General features: G+C 41.7%; 1 pseudogene; it reads right to left on the bottom strand.

The window, feature by feature from the left end:
- Positions 1–3,611: 3,611 nt before the first annotated feature.
- Positions 3,612–5,243, bottom strand: LOC113177866 (TNF receptor-associated factor 4-like; annotated as a pseudogene).
- Between the last annotated feature and the right edge of the window lie 15,430 nt (positions 5,244–20,673).

The raw sequence follows: 20,673 nt of genomic DNA, 5'->3' as shown, positions 1-20,673 counted from the left end.
GGTTTGAGTACAATAAAGAGAAAAATCTGAAAATTCAAGCTTCACTTGAATGAGAGAAGTGAAGAAATGAACTAAAATGCTAGTTTAACTGAGGACCCAGAGTTATTGTGGGAAGTTACAATCACCTCAGTGCAGAGAAACCTGGCTCCCTCACAGTCAGAATGCCTCTTTACCCTGTCTTATTGCCCAATAATCAAAATCCCATTGGTCATGAATTACTTCCTTTCTTCTTAATTTTCTTTCCTCTATCTGTCTATTCTCCTACCTATTAACTCCTTTTGTTTCATTCTAGAAATAGTTGTCCCAATTCAGTCTCCATGTTTTTTTTTTCTCACAACCAAATTATTTAGAATTGAAATCTCACTGTGAGGTATATAAATTGATAATGGGTGTCTCAATCTGAGCTGTTTTCAGTAGACACATATGATGTCATCAATTGGTTTGGTATGATTTGTACACACATAAAAAACTTGGGGTCACTTAACTTGAAAAATGAGAAGTGCAATCAAATTTTTATCCAGATGGTGCTTGTGTACAAGAGAGAATAAAAAAAAAATGTTTTCTCTTTTTCCATTGGGGACTCCCTCTCTGGCTACAGTAAGACAGGTACTCTCAAACTTCAGCAGTAACACCAAGATTACCAGTCTACTGAGATTAGCTAAAGCTATTGGTCCTATATAACCCCATCCAGGAAGCCTCAGCTCCAAATCCAGGTAGAGAGGAAGCAGAGAAGATTTCTAGATAGGTGCTGGAGGAAGGCATTTTCAAATCTATTACTACATCATATCCAGGACACGGGTATTTATTTCCTACACGCTACAAAATTTGTTTGAATTAAAACTTATTCAAAGTTTCATAGAATTACTTTTGTTATTATTATGATTTATAACATTAACATTATCTGAAAATTAAATTATCTTTCAGAATTATTTCCTCATAATAACTTACAAGTAATAGTAATTCAAATGGCTATTATATCTCAAATTATATAATTATGTAGAACTTGAGATGTTCAGGGCTGAGGTTGTAGCTCAGTGGCAGAGTGCTTGCCTAGCACCTGTGTGGCACTGGGTTTGATCCTCAGCACCACATAAAAATAAATAAATAAAATAAAAGCATTCTGTACATGTAAAAAAATGTTCAAAGTACTTATTCATATTGAAATGGTGAATTCAATAACAAAACATATGAGGGCAAATTCAGAAAATATTCTTATTTTATAAACTTAATTGTACAGTAACTCTGTGTAAAAAATGGTGTGGTTCATATGAAGTGTGTTTTGCTTAGAAATGAAAATGACATGCATGCAGGGCACCAGTGAAGTTTCAATGCACTAACAACACATTGGACCATAAAATCAAGATAAAATCCAGAATGTAGCATGTTTTAGCAAATGGAGTGCTTCTGTTGTTGTTTTGTTTTGAAGTGCTGATATTTGACCTCAGGGTTTATACATGCTGAGCAAGTATGCTACCAATGAGCTACACTTCATTCCCCTGAAAAATATAGTTTTACTGCAAGGCCACCATGAATTAAGTTACTATATATTGCAGATTTTAGGCTATGACTGCAGAGAACTTCTGGTACACAAAGCTTAAAAATCTTCATGATGTGGTCCTCTGGAGAAATATTTTGGAAAATCCATTGATATAATTTTAATACCACCAAATATATTGACAGGTTTTTGGAACATGAATCCCTATGTGCAGTCCTCAGCAGCATTCTGATTAATTTGAGAGTCAAATATTTAAGCATTTATCCACTGTTAATAAAAATCAAAATCTAATCATGAGTAAAATTGGGGTACCCAGGTAGAGCGTGAGTGTGGCAGGCAGCTTCTTTCTGCATCTTGGCAAGTTTTTAGAAGTATTAGAACAAAATAAACTTAAGATGTGTTATCACACTCAGTGTTTTATTTGATTTTTTATTAGTTCATTTAGTCATTTCAACAAAATCTAGAATTGAGCAGAATTCATTCCCGTGTAGCTAAGAATCTAGCCAAATGCAAGCCCAAGTGTATTGCCAGAATTGAAACTACATTTCCAAATATCACTGGAGTTTTAAAAAAATTTTGGGGGCTGGAGTTGTAGCTCAGTAGAGCATACTGGTAGCATGCACAAGGATACCCAGCAGCAGGGGGAAAAGAGAAATTCAGCCCTGTCCTAGACCAGCTGAAAGAGTACTCATACTTCACTGATGTTCCTTGCTGGTAAAGCATGAGTCACTGCAGGTGGCCACTGAGGCCTATATAAAAAATGGAATAAAAAGTTCAAGTACCTTGTATCTCTCTTTATTTTCTTTTAATTGTAGACTGTTGTTTTCTTTATGATGCCAAGGATCAAACCCAGTGTGTCACACATGTGCTCTACACCCAGTGTCTCACACAAGCGCTCTACCACTGAGCCACAACGCTAGCTCGCCTTGTACTTATTAAAGGCCCCTCTATTCAGTGCCCAGGTGTAGGCTTGCTTCAGGTAAGTTAACATTTGTTAAGCACTTAGAATAAGTGTCAGGAACATGTATTATCTCATTAACTTCAATATGGCCCACTTAAGGCGGGTCCTTTCACTATGATGTAAAAGTTAATTTAACTTGACTGCTATATGGAAATAAATATTTTGCATAATGTTCTTGTCAGTGTCTGTAACCAGAAAGTACTAAATGAATGGCAGTTGTCAGCAGGAGCCAGGCTTGATGATACAACTCAGGAGGCAGAGGATCTCAATTCAAGGCCAGCCTCAGCAACTGAGACCCCTCTGAACATATAAGGGTTGAGGATGTAGCTTATTAATGGAGTTTCCCTGGGTTCAATCCCCAGTATCAGGTTCCTGGGGCTGGGGCTTGCTTATGACATAGCATTCGATTTTTAGTGAGTAAAGAACTGGGTATTCCAGCCTTATCCTGCACCTTTCCCATTTAACCACCAGGAGGCAGCGACAGGTATTTTCTAAAGCCTGCTGTGGTTCCCCCTGGTGCCCACCAGAGGGAGACATATCAGGGCAGCTGATCTTGGGGTCATAGTTGCAGCACTTCTTCTCTCAGTGGTTCTTTGCATAGTTAGCCCCAACCTCCCAGGGCCTTAATTAACTTGGAGAAGACAGGCTGGAACCAAATTAATAAATACAAGTCAGAATTTATTAAAAATCAGGCCTCTCCTGTTGTGCCTTCCTCGAGCTAAGGAAATAAATTACCAGAAGGGACATTGATGGGGAAAGAAAAATCAATCTCAAGACAGATTTTTTTAACTACTCTTCCCTTTCCCAACCCCTCCCCCTATGGCTCTTGGGACATAGCACCTGAGCAGGTACCTCAGTCCAGGTAGAATGTGGCTGGCACCAAGGCATACCTGCCTTGCCCAAGAGGGGAGACAGGCCCTGGGAATATTTGTTTCCAGCCCTTGATAACCCAGAGACCTGCTCCCCGCAGGGACCAGGGCTGAAGCACCAGTTGAGGCACCTAAGGGTGGTGGCGGTAGGGGGAGAACAGGGTAACAACCCAGGCAGCGTAAGCAGCTGAAAGGTGGTCCAGCACCCTCTTCAGGTTCAACCAGTGCCTGATAAATCATGTCCCATCCATCCCCCCTTCTCCCCTTGAGCCTGCCAGCTCTGCACTCAGCTGAGGATATTCCTGGGCAGTTCAACAGAGGCATGGATGAAGAATGCAACATATTTTTGCTTTCGGATATCCTGGTGAGAGAAGAACTTGTGGTATCCAGAGCTGAGCGAACTCTCATCCAAGGAGCCTCACCATGTGCCTGGCTTTTGGAAATTTTTCCAGTTTGGGTCAGAATGGAAAGTCTCAATGGCATGCTGTGGCTTAGCAAGCCCTGGGTCGCATTGGTCTAGCAGGGATAAAGTGAGACGACGGGCAAAGAGCCACTCAAGGAGATTGTCCAAGGCACCTGGAGGCACACAAATGTACAGAGAAAGATTTTTGTCATCACTACTGCTATTGTAATTGAGGAATGTAGACACCTGTAGTTTGTAACCATACTTATGTGTATAGAAGGCTGGGCTGATGCAATCGAGGATGGGCTTGGCCTTGGCCTCTTGTAGCCTCCGCCCATAGCTGCCAATCTTCCAGATGAGCATGCCCTCACTGCCTACTAATTGTTCCTCCAGTTCTCAATGCAGCTTCTGCAGCTCCTGTGGCTGCAGGCTCACCAGGGCACACATCATAGCCAGATGTGGCTTCACACTCTTCTCCACGTGCCATGCCATTGCCAGCTTAGGGCACTGTTGCCAAAGCCCCAGGCAATGAGTGAAGGGAGGACTATTACCAAAACTGGAAGGCTCAGGGATAGCAGGCTCCCAACTCTGCATGAGAAAGACAGGGTATTAGGAAGAACCTGCAGCTGAACAGCAGGGGGAAGGACCTCAAGGAACTAAACTGCCAGAAAACCTAGCCTTCATCTAGGACTTCATGGGCTAAAAAGGAGTTGACAGGAAGAAGGGGCATCTCACCCTGTGCTTGCAACTGGAGTCTTTGAACAGACATAGCACCAAGGCAATACTACCTCTGTCCATCAGATAATTTGGAAGAGCCTCCCAAGCCACAGTGCCCATGCCACCACACTGGTTAGGGCAGGGCACAGGCAGCCTTGGGCACTGGTACTGGTGACTCTGGATGGTGTCAAAGACAAATTCCTTTGTGCAATAGGTACAAGGCTGGGTGCGCTTGGGCCACTCACAAGTGGCCTGCTGGGCCAGTAGTCACCACATCATGCAGGCACCATGCTTTTTCTCACAATACACACTCTCTTGGGGGAACATACCCTCATAGTTCTCATAGGCTTCCTCACTGAAGTCACAGCCACAGAACTAGCACTTGTGGCGCTGCTTAGGGCAATCACGTTGCAAGTGTGCAGGCAGATCATGGCGATTCAGCTTGGCAGGACAGCCATTGGGCCAGGGAATTACATTGAAACTGCAGGTATTCAGGTTTCTTTGTAAATGACGAAGTGGCCCACTCCAGCAGCAGTCCTCCTCACTGTGGATTCAGCGGATGAACAGGCCTAGCACATGGACCTCCAGCTCTGGGTCTGGGTAGATCTTGGCATAGTCCAAGGGAACTTGGTCCTCAGGGTATTTGCAGACTCTTTCACTAAGCAACTCTTGCAGGCAGGTGTTGCAGAAGCATTGGCCAAGGGTAGAATCCTGCACAGGCTCATGCATGGGTTTCCTGCATAGCAGGCACAGCAGCCACTGCTTGGGCTTTTCCAGGAACTTGTGGAAACCGGGCATGGCAGGAGAACAGCGGGCAAGGGCAAGTGGAGATGGGCACGTGGCGGCCCCTGGTGGCATGGACTGGCAGGCCCGCCAAAAGCCACTAAGTGTTTTAAATATGCTTTATATTTGAAATAGTACATATTCTATAAATCTCTTCATTTAAATAGTGATTGCATATTACACTATTTTAGAAATATAAAAACAGAATTCTTAATGAGTATTTGGACAATTTCTAATTCATAAAATTCTATAATGAATATTCTTTACATATGCATATGTAATATATCAGTATGAATAAAAAATATACACATTTTATGTAATATATATAATAATTGTCCTAAACAAGAAAACCCAAAATGCAATAATGACAATCATCACAAATACTGGCCAGACATTTCTCCTCTAACAGAGAACAGAGCTGCTAGGATAAATGGCTAATTACAGACCTGGAACATGAAAATAAATGATGTGCTTTAAACATCTTATTTTGCAAGAAAGAGAAAACTACTCCAGAATGAAAAGGAACACATCAAAAAGATGTGTAATCAGCTTTAAATGGCAGCTGTTGTTTATATCTGGGGCATTTGAGTACCAAAATGATAAGCTTCATCTTCTTGCAAACTTATGATTGGTTTTGCTATATTTGTTTGTGTAGAATCAATTTAAAAAACCATCATTTGGCCACCACATAGTAATAATTTGACACAAGGAAGAATCATCTATAAAATATTAATTCTAGTGGGTGAAAATTTAAGGACCAACCAGATAATTATAAAGTCACAAAATATAAACACCCAAAATATTTATGAATTATAAAGTCTAAACAAATACTGAGTTTATCATGGACCAACCTGATAGATACTTCTTAACCAAATAATTAGCCAACACTATCCAGTGATGGAACAAAGTGGCATTACATACCTCCACATTTTCTTGTGCCTGTGTCATTCAGGCCTGAGATATTTGCTTACTCTTAAGTGGAGGCTAACCCTAGATCCTAGAATTTGTCCACCATTACTAGAAGCTGACCATAGTTAGTGACCATGTCTGTCAGTGCTGCCAGAATATGCTTCAGTGTAATAACTAGGCATTGTATGCATGATGTTTTTTTTCTAATGGCATAACCTGAATCCACTTATGAGAACATATAATGTTTCTAAACTGAAGAAAAAATTTAAAAACTACTACTGATATGCACCATTCAAAATCATATATATCATAAATAGCCCAGAAAAATTCAGGAGTTGCCCCAGATTAAAAGAGACAGAAAAAAACAAGACCACTGGACACAATGAATAATTAATATTAAAGTTTTCCAAAGTTATATTTATTTTGGTTCAAAAAGAATTGTTGAAATAACTGGCAAATTTTGAATAAGATTTGTAGAGTAGATATTCATGATTTAATTTTCTTATTATGCACCTTTTTTTGAAATGGAGAAAAGAGATAAGGCAAGTTAATAAAATAGTAACATTTGAGAAATGTTTCTTAGAGATTCTTTACACTGCTATCATAAACCTTCTATAAATCTAAAACTGTCAAAAGAGAATATTTCTGAAAGAAAAATATTTCTTAGAATATTAACAATTAACAGTATACTCAGTAAAATAAACTGTGGATCTGTATATGTATAATTAAATAAAAAATTTAGTGGTGGATGATTAAAAATATATTTATGGTCTCAAATTCTTCCTCTACAAAAAATTTAATTACAACGGAAAATCCTGCAAATGCCACCTTGATAACCAATACTAACGTCAGCAGAAATGAGGATATTATAGGTCACATGATGTGATTCAAAGAGAAAATCAGAGAATCGATTCTGTGATACTCTTGCCAAAAAACATGTAATCTAGTTCCAATCATAAAAAAAACCAGAAAATACATCTTAAGCACATTCTACATGATCTCTCCCTGAAAATATTCAAGGTCATGAAGGTAAAGAAAAGGCAAAGGAATATTTGAATCTAAAGGCATCTATAAAATACAACAATTAATTTCACTTAATGGCTCTGAATAAAATATTTTGCTACAAAGCACAATATCAGGCTACTAGGAAAAAATAAAAATATTTTAGGATTAAGTGGTTGAAGGCATTATGATATTGAGAAAAAGCAATTGCTTAATGTTTTTTTTTTGTTTGCCTTTTCTCTTCACACAATCTTAAAAAATAATAGGAAAGTTGCAGGTTCTAATATAAAGTACTTGTGTCCACTGGAGCATTTTAAAGTGAATTTCTGACATATGCCACCATCCACGGTATATTTATCTTTTACTACAAGTCAGAACATGCTAGATAACTACAATATAGCCTTTATTATTAAACTGATATGATTAATAAGTATTCTGTTACTTGTTAATATTTGACAAAATCATTCATAATAAATGAAGGTTGTATTGTAGTTATGTAGCATGTTCTGACCTGAAGAAAATACTAAAAATATCATGAATGACAGCATATGTCAGAAATTCACTTTAAAATTATTCATGAACAAAAGGACTTTATATTAGAACCTGAAATTTCACTGTTATTTTCTAAGATTGTATAAACAAAGAGAAAAGTAAATACTGTTTTTTTATTAAAAAAGTCTTAAGTCAATGCTTCAAATTAAAATTATAAAAATTTAAATGCTGTATGTTTGATGGCAGTATAATAATTCTAATACATTAACCCATTAGTGAATATAGTAACTGGCATACCAAACTAATGTTACCTAAATCTCTGAATCCATATTCAAGGATACATTTTTTAAAATACAAATGATCTATAATTAATGTGATATTTAGATTCACCAAATGAGTGTTGACCAATTACTTGTTGAATGAAGTTTAAATGTTAGCATTTAGACAGTTTGAAAATATCTAAATAAAAACTGGTGTGCACTTGCACTTCAAATTTTCTGACAGATGCAAATAAAGCTTCATATTTTGAGAATTTTATCACCCCCACATTCATGGCTGGGGCCCAGCTGCTTTGCACCCCCAGATTCTCAATTCACCTTAGATTTTCTGAAATTCTACGAAGAGTCTGGGTCACTTTGCCTACTCTTCTGTAAGTGTCCCTGACCCTCCTCCCCGAGGTCCAGACTTTACCATGGGATCCCTGAGGCACCCTGCAGGGACCCATCTGCAGTTTCCTCAATTTGATGACATTGCATTGGAGGCCGAGAACCAGCTCCACAGTCAATTCCAAGAAAACATGAAAATGCACACTAATATTTTCCATGACAGACTTCCCAGCAAATAATAGATTCAGGGTTCAGAGGCCAAAAGAAAAAGAAAAGAAACAAAAGTCAATTTCCCTCTCCTAAGAAGTCTCACATGTTTTGCAATTTTTATTTTATTAAGATTTGTAAGCCAGGTGTCATGGCACATGCCTGTAATCCCAGTGGCTCTGGAGGATAAGGAAGGAGGATTGCAAATTGGAGGCTAACCTCAACCAAATTGGTACTTTAAGCAACTCAATGAGACCCTTTCTCTAAATAAAATACAAAACAGTGTTGGGGACTGGGCTCAGGGGTTAACTGTCCCTGAGTTTAATCCCCAGTGCCTTCTTCCCCAAATTGACAATACTGTGGATTGAACCCAGGAAAAGTCATTCTACCCCAACCCTTTTTGAGACAGAGTCTCACTTATTTGCCAAGGCTGTCATTGAACTTGTAATCATTGAACTAATTGTTCCTTGCCTGAACAAGTAGTTTGGTGTAGAAATTTCATTTTTAGAATCTTATTCTCAAGAACAACCACTAAAAAGTGTGCAGCTGATTGCCTGAGGATATTCACTTCGATGCTAACTGTGACTGAGAAAGGACTGAAATGTCCACTAGAAGACAATTCGCTAAAGTCAACACTCCTTTATCCTTGCAGTTCAGGTTTCTGCTAAGAAATATGAGGCAGGATTACTCTGTGGCATGTTAACTATCCTTGAAATATTCTTATAAGATGTGAAAGTTTAGATATCATTTTGAATGTAAGTGTTGTTATTATTAATATTATTGTTATTATTAGGTACTAGGGATATAACCCAGGACCACTTAACCTCTGAGCCCTGTCCCCAGTCCTTTTTATATTTTATTTAGAGTCAGGGTCTCACTGAGTTTCTTAGGGCCTCACTAAGTTGCTGAGGCTGGCCTCCAACTTGTGATCCTCCTGCCTCAAGCTCCTGAGCTGCTGCAATTACAGCCATACTCCACAGCACCTGGCTTTGATTGAATTTTTATGACAGCTCTAAAGTAGATGTCACCTCCTTCTTGAGGTACGGAAATCATGGCTGGTGAAGTGGTGACCTCCATGCTCTGATCCTTCAAGTCCATCCTGCCCTTCCTGCCCTGCCTGGCCTTCCCCCATACCCAGCACCTCCCAGAAGTGCTCTCTCACTAACAGACCGTGGAGCGACTACAGGGTTTGCAGGCCAAGCACAAAGGCCAAATTGGGCTGTTTTAATGCCCCAAATATTAGAGCCAAAACAAATTCTCAACTAGACACCAGAACTGTATCCATGATCTTTCTTACACTTCTGGGCTCCGTTGAAGAGGGCTTGGTCTTTTGGGGTGTCATCCACTTCAATCATTAGTGCCAGCCAAGAGCTGCATGATGAGGCCCAAGGTGACAATTGCAGATACCTAGCTCCATGAGTGTGCCTAAGGAAAGCAGCAGCCACAAAGCCCCTTTGAGCTCAGGAAAGCAAGACATCATTTAATAAAATGAACCTACAGAATTGCATGTGACCCCTTCTCCACAATGGATGGGCTTCAGGTTGCTGGCAGCAATTATAGAATAACCCCCCCCCAAACCAAAGATTGGAATACAACTGAATACCTCTGTTGAGCCCGCCAGACCCCATGTCATTCTCTTTGAAAGTCATGTATCCCTCAACAGCCTGCTGCATTCCCATTCCCATGGACAGATACATTCTGGCTGGACAGATGTCAGAATATCCATCCTTCATCAGTTCATAAAACTGGAGAACATTCCAATCATTTCCTGAGTCTGCAGATGGGACTGGCACAATTGGACCTAGTTAGGAAACCTTCCTTTTCCATCATGTTCAGATGAGCTCTGATTCTGGGTGACTGGAACCTCATTGGACCCCCATTTTTAAAACATGTCCATCAAATGCACCATCAACATACACAAGAAAATATTTTCCAGACCAACAGGTGATTGGTTAGAGTCAACCCTCCATTGTCACTTGTGGTTTTGATCCATAAATTTCACCTGTAGATATAAAAAGATGCAACTGAGAAACCAATGGAAAGTTCTAGAGAATGTTCTAGGTGGACTCATCATCTCGTTTCAGGGATTTCAAACACTCTGGTTTTTTCAAGTTTTCAGAAAGTCTCAAGCAGAGACTTATCTTGCTCTCCCAGGTTTTGTATTGCATTCAAACCCAACTCCAAAGAAGATGGTGTTGCCCAGGCTGAATGCAACATTGATCATGCTATTCAATGTGGCACATGCAGATTTTCCAGGCCACGGAGCTGCCCATTATCTGAGCTCCACAGAAAGGCTGTCATTCAACTAAATGGTGCTGGTCCAGCAGAGAAGAGGCAGAGTGAATCTGAGCCTCTCTCTGTTGGAGGCCAGAATCGTCACATCCAGTAGAAAGGGTCCACAGAATCTGAGGCCATAATACCAAATAGAGGATCTGGAAACAAGCAGAAACCAAAGGAATGGCACATGTGTCCCCCTTCTTCTCCCTGCCCCAACACCAGCATAGGAGACTAAGAAGATGAAGAAGGAGATGGCTGTCCACAACACCTTCTCCTTCAACTTGATCTGCAGAAGAGGCAGAATCAGAGGACACAAGTTTCCCAGTAAGTCAATAAAAAGGAAGTCCCACAGACCCTTTCTCTGATCACCAAGAAAGGCCAAGGAGGGCTGGCAGCACAGCTCCATGGGGAAACATTTGTCTAGCATGCATGATGCTCTGGGTTCGGTCCCCAGCAGACTTCCTCCCCACAAAAAGAGAAGAAGCCAAACTGTGCACCAAGAAGAGTCCTGAAAGGTGAGTCTCATGCTTTTTGTGGACAAAGACAATGTGAAGATGTCCGTAGGTGTCAAGTCTGGGAATCCTCATATTATACAGCATCATTATTTTCCCACTGCTTAAGTGAGTTCACTGGCAAAGCTGTACTCTTAACCATTGACACGAACAGTTTAGATCCTCAAGGTGAAGCAAGAGGAAGGCAATTTCAAAGACAGCCTCAGCAAAAGTAAGACACTGAGCCACTCTATGGGACCCTGTCTCTCCATAAAAAACAAACTAGGTATAGAGACATCTCTCAGTGAGTGGTTGCTTCTGAGTTCAATCCTAGGGATGGATAAATAAATAAATAAATAAATAAATAAATAAATAAATAAATAAATAAATAAATTCTTTCTGTTGTTGATATTTTTAAAATAATATTTAATTTCTATTTTATTTACCTCTTCTCTAATGTTTAATGTTTTTCTTCTACTTGTTTTGTTCTTGATTTTCTACCTCCATGAAGTGGAAGTCTTGTTTTTTTTTTTTTTGATGTAGGTATGTATTCATCTAATCTTCTTAAAATTGCCTCTTCTCTTTGCTATAGGGTTTTTTATTTTGTGTTTCTATCATCATTTTTCTAAAGAATTTTTAAAATTTTCCATTCTATTTATTCATTGACTCTTGGATATTTGTTACATTTTCAGACATGCAGGATGTTTCTGAAGTTCCTCCTGTTGTAGGTTTCCAGTTTTATTACATTGTGTTCAGATAAAAAAGTTATTTGAAATGATTTTTAGCTTCTAAAATTTGTTAAGGTTTGTTTTATAACATAACCTCTTGTCTATTCTGGAGAATATTGTTGGTACTCTTGCTAAGAATTTGTCTTCTTTTGGTTTTTGTTGGAAAGTTCTGTGAAGTCCATCTGTTCTGCAGTGTACTTTAAATCCTGCGCAAAGAAAGAAGAAGATACAGAAGCAAGGTGCAGAGGCAGAATGACAGAACGACAGAAAGTCTCCTTGTCCAAGCTGCCAGCTTTACTTATAGTAGTAGGTCACTGGCATCAGTAGTACATTATTGTTAGGCTACAGATTTAGCAACATTATGCATCTTCTTCTATAGTTACCTTCCAAGGTCGCAATGTGCAAAGTTAGGAGATTTGTGTGGCTCTCAAGTAAGTCCATTGTTTAAAGTTACTATTATGTGGACAGCTTCAGGTGCAGCAGAGCTTGGAAAAACACTGTGGTTGTCTAAAAAGAGAGTTCCCCCCAGGATCTGAGTGCCTAAGTTCAAGGTCGCAGCTGATAAGATTCAGGCAAAGAGCTTCCTCATGCAAGGCATTGCCAGAAAAGGTAGGTATTGCACATGTATTAGTTATCTTGCTAGTTTCTGAAACTCTAGAATATTCCATACATAGGAAACAGGGTGCCTGTTACCTCCTGGTTTTCTCACCAGATGAATGCTATTCTTATATTTTGATGGTCAAAAGACTTACAATCCTGTGTCTCTTTTTTGATGTTTTTGGATGAAAGATCCATCCATTTTTCAAACTCTGTTATTAGAAGTCCTCTCTTAATATGCATTGAAGTCTCTCTCTCCCTTTAGATGAAGTAGTGTCTGTCTTATGTCTATGTGTTGTTGTATTATGTGATTTTATATTTATCCTAATGATTGTTTCTTGCTTAATTAAAACCATTTGTCATTATATAATGACTTTTGTCTATTTTTACTTTTAGTATTAAGGTCTATTTTTTTGTAATATAAGAAAAGCTACTTCTAATTTTTATTTCCATTTTCTTGAGATATCTTTCTCTTATTTTTCACTTTTATCCTATGTGATTTTTAGAGGTGAAATGAGATTCTTCTAGGAAAAAAATATAGATTTTTTTGTTCTATCTGTTATAGAACTTTATGTCCTTTTACTGGAGAATTTAACCCATTAAGGTGGTTCTTGACAGGTGAATATTTACTAGTGCCATTTTGGTTATTGTTGACTACTTGTGCTGTCTGACCATTCTTCCTCTCTTACTGTCTTCTATTTTTGTTATCTTGTACTACATAGATTTTGACCACAACATTTTGAGAGTTGAAAATTAACTGAATATGTAAATTTAATTGATATATCATGTGCAGAATGAAATAATTAAAAGATCTGAAGAGGCTTAGGTTTCTTACCTGTGACAATATCTACCCTACTGACAAATACTATTTACACTTTTATGTTTGCTTTTTTCTTTGCTTATTATTATTATTATTATTATTATTATTATCATTATCATTTTATTAATCTTTATATATATACATTAATACTATGCTTCAAAGAAATATGCATTTATTTTAAAATGTTATAACAAAATAGCAGTGGTTATTTAGGGATCATAACACTAACCTATAAATCAGTTGAAATAAGAAAAATCTGATTTTAAAGCTTTATATATGAAAACAATAACATTAAAATCAGAAGAAATGTACGTTTGGTTATTGGAGTAACTGGATATGATTAAACAGTTAAAATAATTTTTGCATAATTTGATTGAATTCCAGGTGCACTAAAATCTAAAGTCAGCTGGGTGTGGTAGTGCACATCTGTAATCCCAGCATTTCAGGTGGCTAAGGCAGGAGAATCACTTGGTATTAAGATGTAATTTTTGTGATATAAGAATAACTACTTCTGTTTAATTTTTGTTTCCAAATTTTCTTGATATAACTTTCTTATTCTTCACTTTTGTCCTTTGTGTTTTTTTTTTTTTTTTTTGGAGGTGAACTGAGATTCTTCTATGCAAAATATAGATTTTTTTCTATCAATAATCAGTACCTTCTGGTGGTTGATGCTTTTTGAAGTGCAAGGATCTCACATTAGATTTCTTGGCTCCTCTTAAGTAGACAGGAATGGGGGATGTGACATCTCTTGGAATCCTATGCAGAGCAGGAGCTCACAGCTACAGGGTGTGATGATAACCCCCAACTCTCTGTCTAGACAGCTGTCTCTGCACAGTGTTGACTTAGATGAGCCATTTGGAATGGGAGTCATACTGGGGGTGATTGGATTTTGATTTCTCCATATGTAGCTTAAAATTTTTATAATGAGCACCAATCCTTAGATATAAAAATATTAAAGACTTTTGAGGAGAAAAGTCCACTAGGTGTCCATCTAGCTGTGGGGCCTGTATTGTGTGGAGAAGGGAGGCAGTACCTTTCCAGCCTGCCAGGTGCCAGGTGCTGGCTGGATCAGGTGGGTGACAGAAGGGAGCCTCTCTGCTCACACTGAGGGGAGACTAGGCAAAGCCAGTTGGCCTCAGGTGTTCTGGAGGCCTCTGGGGGAGGGGAGAATGGCACATCTGTGGCCACAATCTGGCATGTCAGCACCATCTAGTGGGTATATTAGGGACAGTCACCTATGATTCCCTTCTTGGAAAAGAAAAAAAATCAAAGCAGATTAAAAACAAATGCCATCGTGACCACTGGAATTTAGAAATGAGTTCTCTGGGCTCTGCAGTGAGCCAGTCAAGCATGGGGCATGGGGGCACTTTCTGTGTGCTTTGAAGCTGGTGTGCAGCTGGTGGGCCCAGGAAAGGGCAGAGCCATTGTGATTATTTACAAGTCGCACCTATTCTAGCTGGTCCAAGCCTGTGCTGCCCATTAGGAAGCATTCTGAATGCCACCACTGTTCTTGTGTATTTCCTCTTTAAGCAAAATTAAAAAGGAAACATAGCATTAGCATTTCCCATACATGCTTTATGTGGCATCTCTGTGGTTGTGTTCCTGTGTCTTGCCTTCACAATTACTGGTAACACAACACTGCAGAGTCCATGTGACACTTTTGCAGATGGAACAACACAAGCAGATCTGCTGAAGGCACAGTTTTGGCAGAGAGTGAGTCAGACAGGAACTGATCAGCTTGTCTTAGTGGGAGCAAAGACATCTTCCTGGTCCCCGGCTGTGGGGAAGCGCTCTTCCTCCCAGGGCCAGCGCAGAGACTGTCAAGGCCATTTGTTGGCAAGAATTCTCTGTCATTTCCAAATAGAAATAGAAGGCTTGTGGAAGGCTTCTGGAAGCCACAGTGCCCATGGACATCTCCCACGGCCACGGCTCCATGCTGAGATAAACAGCCTACTTCACCCGCCAACAGTCAAATCGGTCTTTTGGTTTTTAAGAAAACCATTGTCTTCAGACAGGCTCTCCTGATGATTCACCACCTTAAAGGTGGTGTCAAACAGAACCTGGAGTCTCTCGCATAATCACTCTTAAAGTTGTCACTCAGGCCTCATCGCCCACAAAACTGAACGCTCCCAGGGTAGAAGCCCTTGAAGGATGTGCTGCACAATGGCCATTTTGTGGGTGGGTCACAAATATTACTATTGACACAGCCCTGAGGAACAAGTCCTCGCATGTGTGCACATGAGTGCCCAAACCCTTCCGGGTGGTGACTCTGACTGTCACCGCCCTCTTCTCTCTCTCCTGAACTTCCTCCTCTGAGTCCATTCCTTTCCTTCATCTTCAGAAATTAGAAATCGGTGAAGGTTCTTGACAAAGACGCTGTTCGGCTGAACCAAAGACCTTGATGGCCTGTCCCTTCTCTTGCACTTGGCTGACTCCAGCTGGCCCTCTAGGAGGCAGCCTTGCACACTGGTGTCTTTTAATGTATGCTGGGCAGAGGCACAGTGTCTAAATCCAGCTGGGGCCACAGCAGAAGTGGGCTGAGGAAGCACCCTCACAACTGTCACGTGCTGGAAATATGCTCACCTGGGCACCGGCTTGGCACCCATGTGGCACCCACGTGGCACTCACTCTGCTGCAAGTGTGAACACTAGCTATAAAAGCTTGTTGCTCCACCAACAAGAGTGGTTATTTCTGGCCATGTGTAAAGTGAGCTCACTGAACACACATTGTCCTTGACAGTTTGAAATGGCTCCTTTTACCTGTGAGTAGGTGAGTGTGATGACAATATTAGAGGAAAATAACAAAAGCTAAATATTATTAACTGCATGCAATATGCAGGCCAGTGTACAAAGACTGCCTGTAATATCTCACTTAATCCTCAGGAAACTGCACTAAATAACTGGGGTCCTGAGTGTGATCACACCTGACACCACTGCCATCCCTCCACAGCACTTTCCAACTGAAGATGGCTACACCATGAGTGCCCCTGAGTAAAGATCAGCCAGGTGGGGGTGCTCATGGCCACTAGATGCAGATAACACAGGGGGATCATGGCCTTGTGTGGCCTCAAGACGCTCAGCCTGCACCAGCAGGGAGGAAAGAGGATGATGAGGTCGGTGACAGAGAGTGCACCTCATCCAAGCTGCAGGCAGCCACCCATGGGGGCAGCACCCAGATCTATCCAATGGCCTATGCTCCAGTCACCAAGAAACTGATAGCCCCCTGGGGACAGTGGCAATGCTTGTAAAAGACTGTCCAGGTGACCTGCATCTTGACCACAGGCCACATAGTGTTACCCAGCCCTTCATTCACAGCCATAAAGTTGTTGGCAGCTCTTCCTCCCAATTCTGATCTGTCCCCACCCTGGGACCTGACCCTGTGAGTGACATCTCAATTAGCCCAGCACCTGAGTAATGTGTCCCAATGAAAGACAATGTTACCACTAGTCAAAGAGGGCTGAAGTGCTATTGGCAAAAAGTTTCCTGATGAGAAATGCTGAGAGTCAAGAATAATGTTCCCTAACAGCAACAGTACAGCAGCCCTCTCCTTACCTGCCTCCTCACTCATTATTACAAGGTGCTAAAACTAAAGTTCAGCCAAAGATACTCTCTGTTACAAATACTCAAATCCACCAGCATCACCATCCAAGCAGCCAAAGACTCTGACAATGATCATGGCTGGATTTCAATACAACTTTATGTACAAACCAGGCACCAGGCTGGATTCAGCCTGTGCTCTGCACTTGCCCAGCACACATCAACCACCTTTGAGTAGGCCCATTGACCAAAGATCAGGCTAACAAGTTCTGGAGATGAGATTGTGGGCCTGCTTTTGGAGGAGCCTCTGTTGCCTAGGTCCATGTGCTAGATGGCTGCTGGCACTGTAGGCGCTGCTGCTACTGAGCATTCCATCTAGTGGGACAGAGAGCTGCAGTATGGGGACACATGGAGGGACCCCTTGACAAACATCTTCAGAGACTCGGGCAGTGGTCCAAGCAGAGGCTTTGCAGTCAATGGCTTTGACCACAAACTGGCTGTGGGACCATGAGAGTTGCTGAATTGGGCCTCCACTCAAATAGCTGTCAAGTGGGAATAATGACAGGTGTCCACTTCAAGGACTCAGGTTTCTAATTTTTGAAATGTTGTTCTCCTGAAAGACTTTAAAAATTATTCCTGGCTCCATATATATATACGTCTATATGTATATGTGTATATATATATATATGATTTTATATAAGTCTGTATATCTATATATGTGTTTGTGTGTTTGTGATTTTAACAAAATCTTTTAATAAAATAAGGTATAGATGATGAAATCACACAAGATGTTCCTGAGAGACAGACTAAATCTTCCCTGTGTTCTTTCACTTTTCAGTTAACCCTTTAATAGAAAGAGAGGAGAAGCTAACACCAAATGGCGGCGAGGAGGGGCAGCTGCACTGGATAGTTGCAGAGGTGCTGCATGGCCTGCTGAGGACCGGCCTTCAGCTGAGGTTGATGGGAACCCCTGACTTTAGGGCTAGCTATAGCAGTTGCTTAGGGGATCACATGTCATAGCTATATCCTCAGGGCCAGGGATGACCAGGACCTGTGCTGGGCCTGTCTGGGAAGAAAAGCTTCTATCAGAGTGACCACATCAGCAGATGGATGCAGATGTAGTCAGTTTCCACCATCCTCCTCCAGGATGGAGAGCACATGAGAGGAATACAACCATGGAAAGATGGGGGCAGGCTCTGAGGAGAAGGTTGGAGCCCCAATCCAACACCCCGGTGCCTGTCCACCATGAACTCAACCTGCCTGAAGACCTTCATTGTTACAGGACCAAATGGACAAAACCACCTCATAAACCAAGCACCTGAGAGGAACTTTTCCACCAGGAATATGCACAGCAGTGCTGTGTGTTATGGTTTAGGTCTGGAAAGTCCCCCAAAGTCTCATGCACCTAAAGGCTTAGTCCCTAGTGCAACAATGTCCAGAGGTGGGGCTCATAGGAAATAAATCCATCCCCAGGTGCTGACCTCCTCAGTGGAATAATGCACCGGATGGATTGAAGATGGGAATGGATTATTGGGAGTGGAACCCTGTTTGAGGAATGTTATCACTAGGCATGTGTCCTGAAATGGTTCATCTCATCCCCAGCTTCTGCCTTCTCGACTCCCAAGGCCTGGGACTGAGAAGCTCTCCTCACCACTCCCTCCAGCCATGATATTTTGCCTCACCTCAGGAACAGAGCCATCTATTTGACCAACCATGAACTGAAGCCTCTGAAATGGTCAGACAAAGTAAACCTTCTTTCCTCAGAGCTGAAGGGGTCGGGTATCCTGGTCACAGTAATGAAAAGCTGCATTACACACTGCGTCTCAGCCCTTGACAGACACCAACTCTGAAGAGTACTATCAGCCACCCTCCCCACTACGAAGTCCAAAATATTACCCAACAGGCACTTCCCAAGAGTATCTGCTTCTTGGGCAAAGGCAGAGATTCCCACAGCTTATGATGAGCTCTGAAAGGAAGACTCCCCTGGAGACTGATTTTAGAAGAAGACACTTAGGAAAAGTCCCATTCCTTTTCAACCCCTGAATATTTCTGGGTGAGTTTTCAATGCCTGGAAGAGCTGCAGCCATCTGTGACCATAAGGGGATAAGGTAGAGGATGGTGGTCAGTTTTCTGGCTGGAATGGAGTAGAAGGACAGAAATACTGAGCAGACATGTGGTAACCCTGTGTCACCAATAACAGGACCAACCAGCTATGAATTGCTTGTAATGTGAGATGACCAAATTCTTTTGTAGCAGCCATCTGTAGGCAGATGATCTATTACTTGCAGCTGAATCCTCTGAGCTAATATTAACCATTCAGGAATTTGGTGTGCTCAAGACTTGGGGTGCTCAAGATTTGGGGATGTTCAAGATTTGGGGATGTTCAAGATTTGGGGATGTTCTGGACTTGGGGTGCCCACAATTTGTGTGTGCTCAGCAGATACACATAGATTTCCAGGGATATTGTGGTCACTTGAGACTGCTGGAATGAGTTTGAAGGGAGAGGTGTCCAAATCACCCAGGCAGAAATTCCTAACAGGCTTCTAACCAGCACTCATCTGAGCCCCTCTTGCCCCTGAAAGAGCAGGCAGAGGGAAACTGCAGCTGATGCTGTCAGGGTCACAAGGAAGAGGCAGCCACACCATGTCACTCCAGGGAACAGGCTGACCCACCACCCACACACCCACCAAAGCTCCTGTGGGACTCAAAGAGTCTAACAGAAGAAAGGAAAGAGAAAAGACTATTACAATGCAGGGTGACACAGCAGTTGCCCTAGGGGCTCATGTGCCCAGATGAGGAGCTGGTGAATCACCTGAGCTGTGATGGTGTCTGCACAACTGTCATGGTCATTAACCTGAGTAACCACTGAAGATGCTTGCTCCACACATGGGAGGGGGCAGGGGATGAGACTTCAGGCAAGGGATCCTGTCACTCACTAGGGTTCCTGATGCAACATCACCAGTGAGGACCTCTCTCTGTGGCACAGCTGAGCACAGCCCATATACCTGAGGCTTGAGCCCCAGGTAGAGAAGAGAGGCTGCCAGCCAGCAGTGCCAGGGACCTAGTTAAAAACCAAAAACATGCACCAGTCACCAGGTGTAACATCAGAGCAATGACTATTTAGGTGGTAAGGAACAATGACCAAAAGCCAGAGCTTCCCTCTGTCTGCCATAAAATGTCCACTTTCCTCTTGCCTCTTATGTCAGTTCTGCTTTTCCCACTACCTTCATCAACCCTTAGTTAACAACAATAATAACAACAATAACAAAGATGATCTGAAACTAGATATTAAACTCTGCACCATGATAAAGGTGAACTCAGCGGCTCTGGATACTGTCGACCCCATTAGGCCTCTGCATGAAGAGCAGAAGGACCAAACTCTGCCCCATGTGTCCTGCACCACAGCCCTTCAGAAGCTGGGCTACTGGGCTGGGAAGAGCACATCTCCTCAGTGAAGCTTTATTGGTCTAGACGCCACATCCAGCCCTGGGTTCCGACACAGTCCCCAGTCCCTCGACTGCCTTGGGCCTTGGGCCTCTCAGCATTCGCCTGCCCTGGGTGTCTGGTGGCCCAAGCAGGCCAGGGTGGCCATAATCTGGGTCCTGCAGTGGTCCACTGCCCACTGGTCTCCATTGCTGATTCTCAAGGCTGTGATCTTCACACCTGCTGCCACCTTAATTCTGTGAGGTAGGAAACAACATGTATAAGAAAACACCCCAGGTTGACTCTGCAGGCCAACGCGACCACATAGTGGGCAGTGTGGGCATACTGTCCTCCCCCC

This window comes from Urocitellus parryii, unplaced genomic scaffold, assembly GCF_045843805.1.
Source record: "Urocitellus parryii isolate mUroPar1 unplaced genomic scaffold, mUroPar1.hap1 Scaffold_37, whole genome shotgun sequence".
NCBI lineage: Eukaryota > Metazoa > Chordata > Mammalia > Rodentia > Sciuridae > Urocitellus > Urocitellus parryii.
The sequence above is the reverse complement of the archived record's forward strand: the minus strand, read 5'-3'. Positions and strand labels throughout refer to the sequence as shown.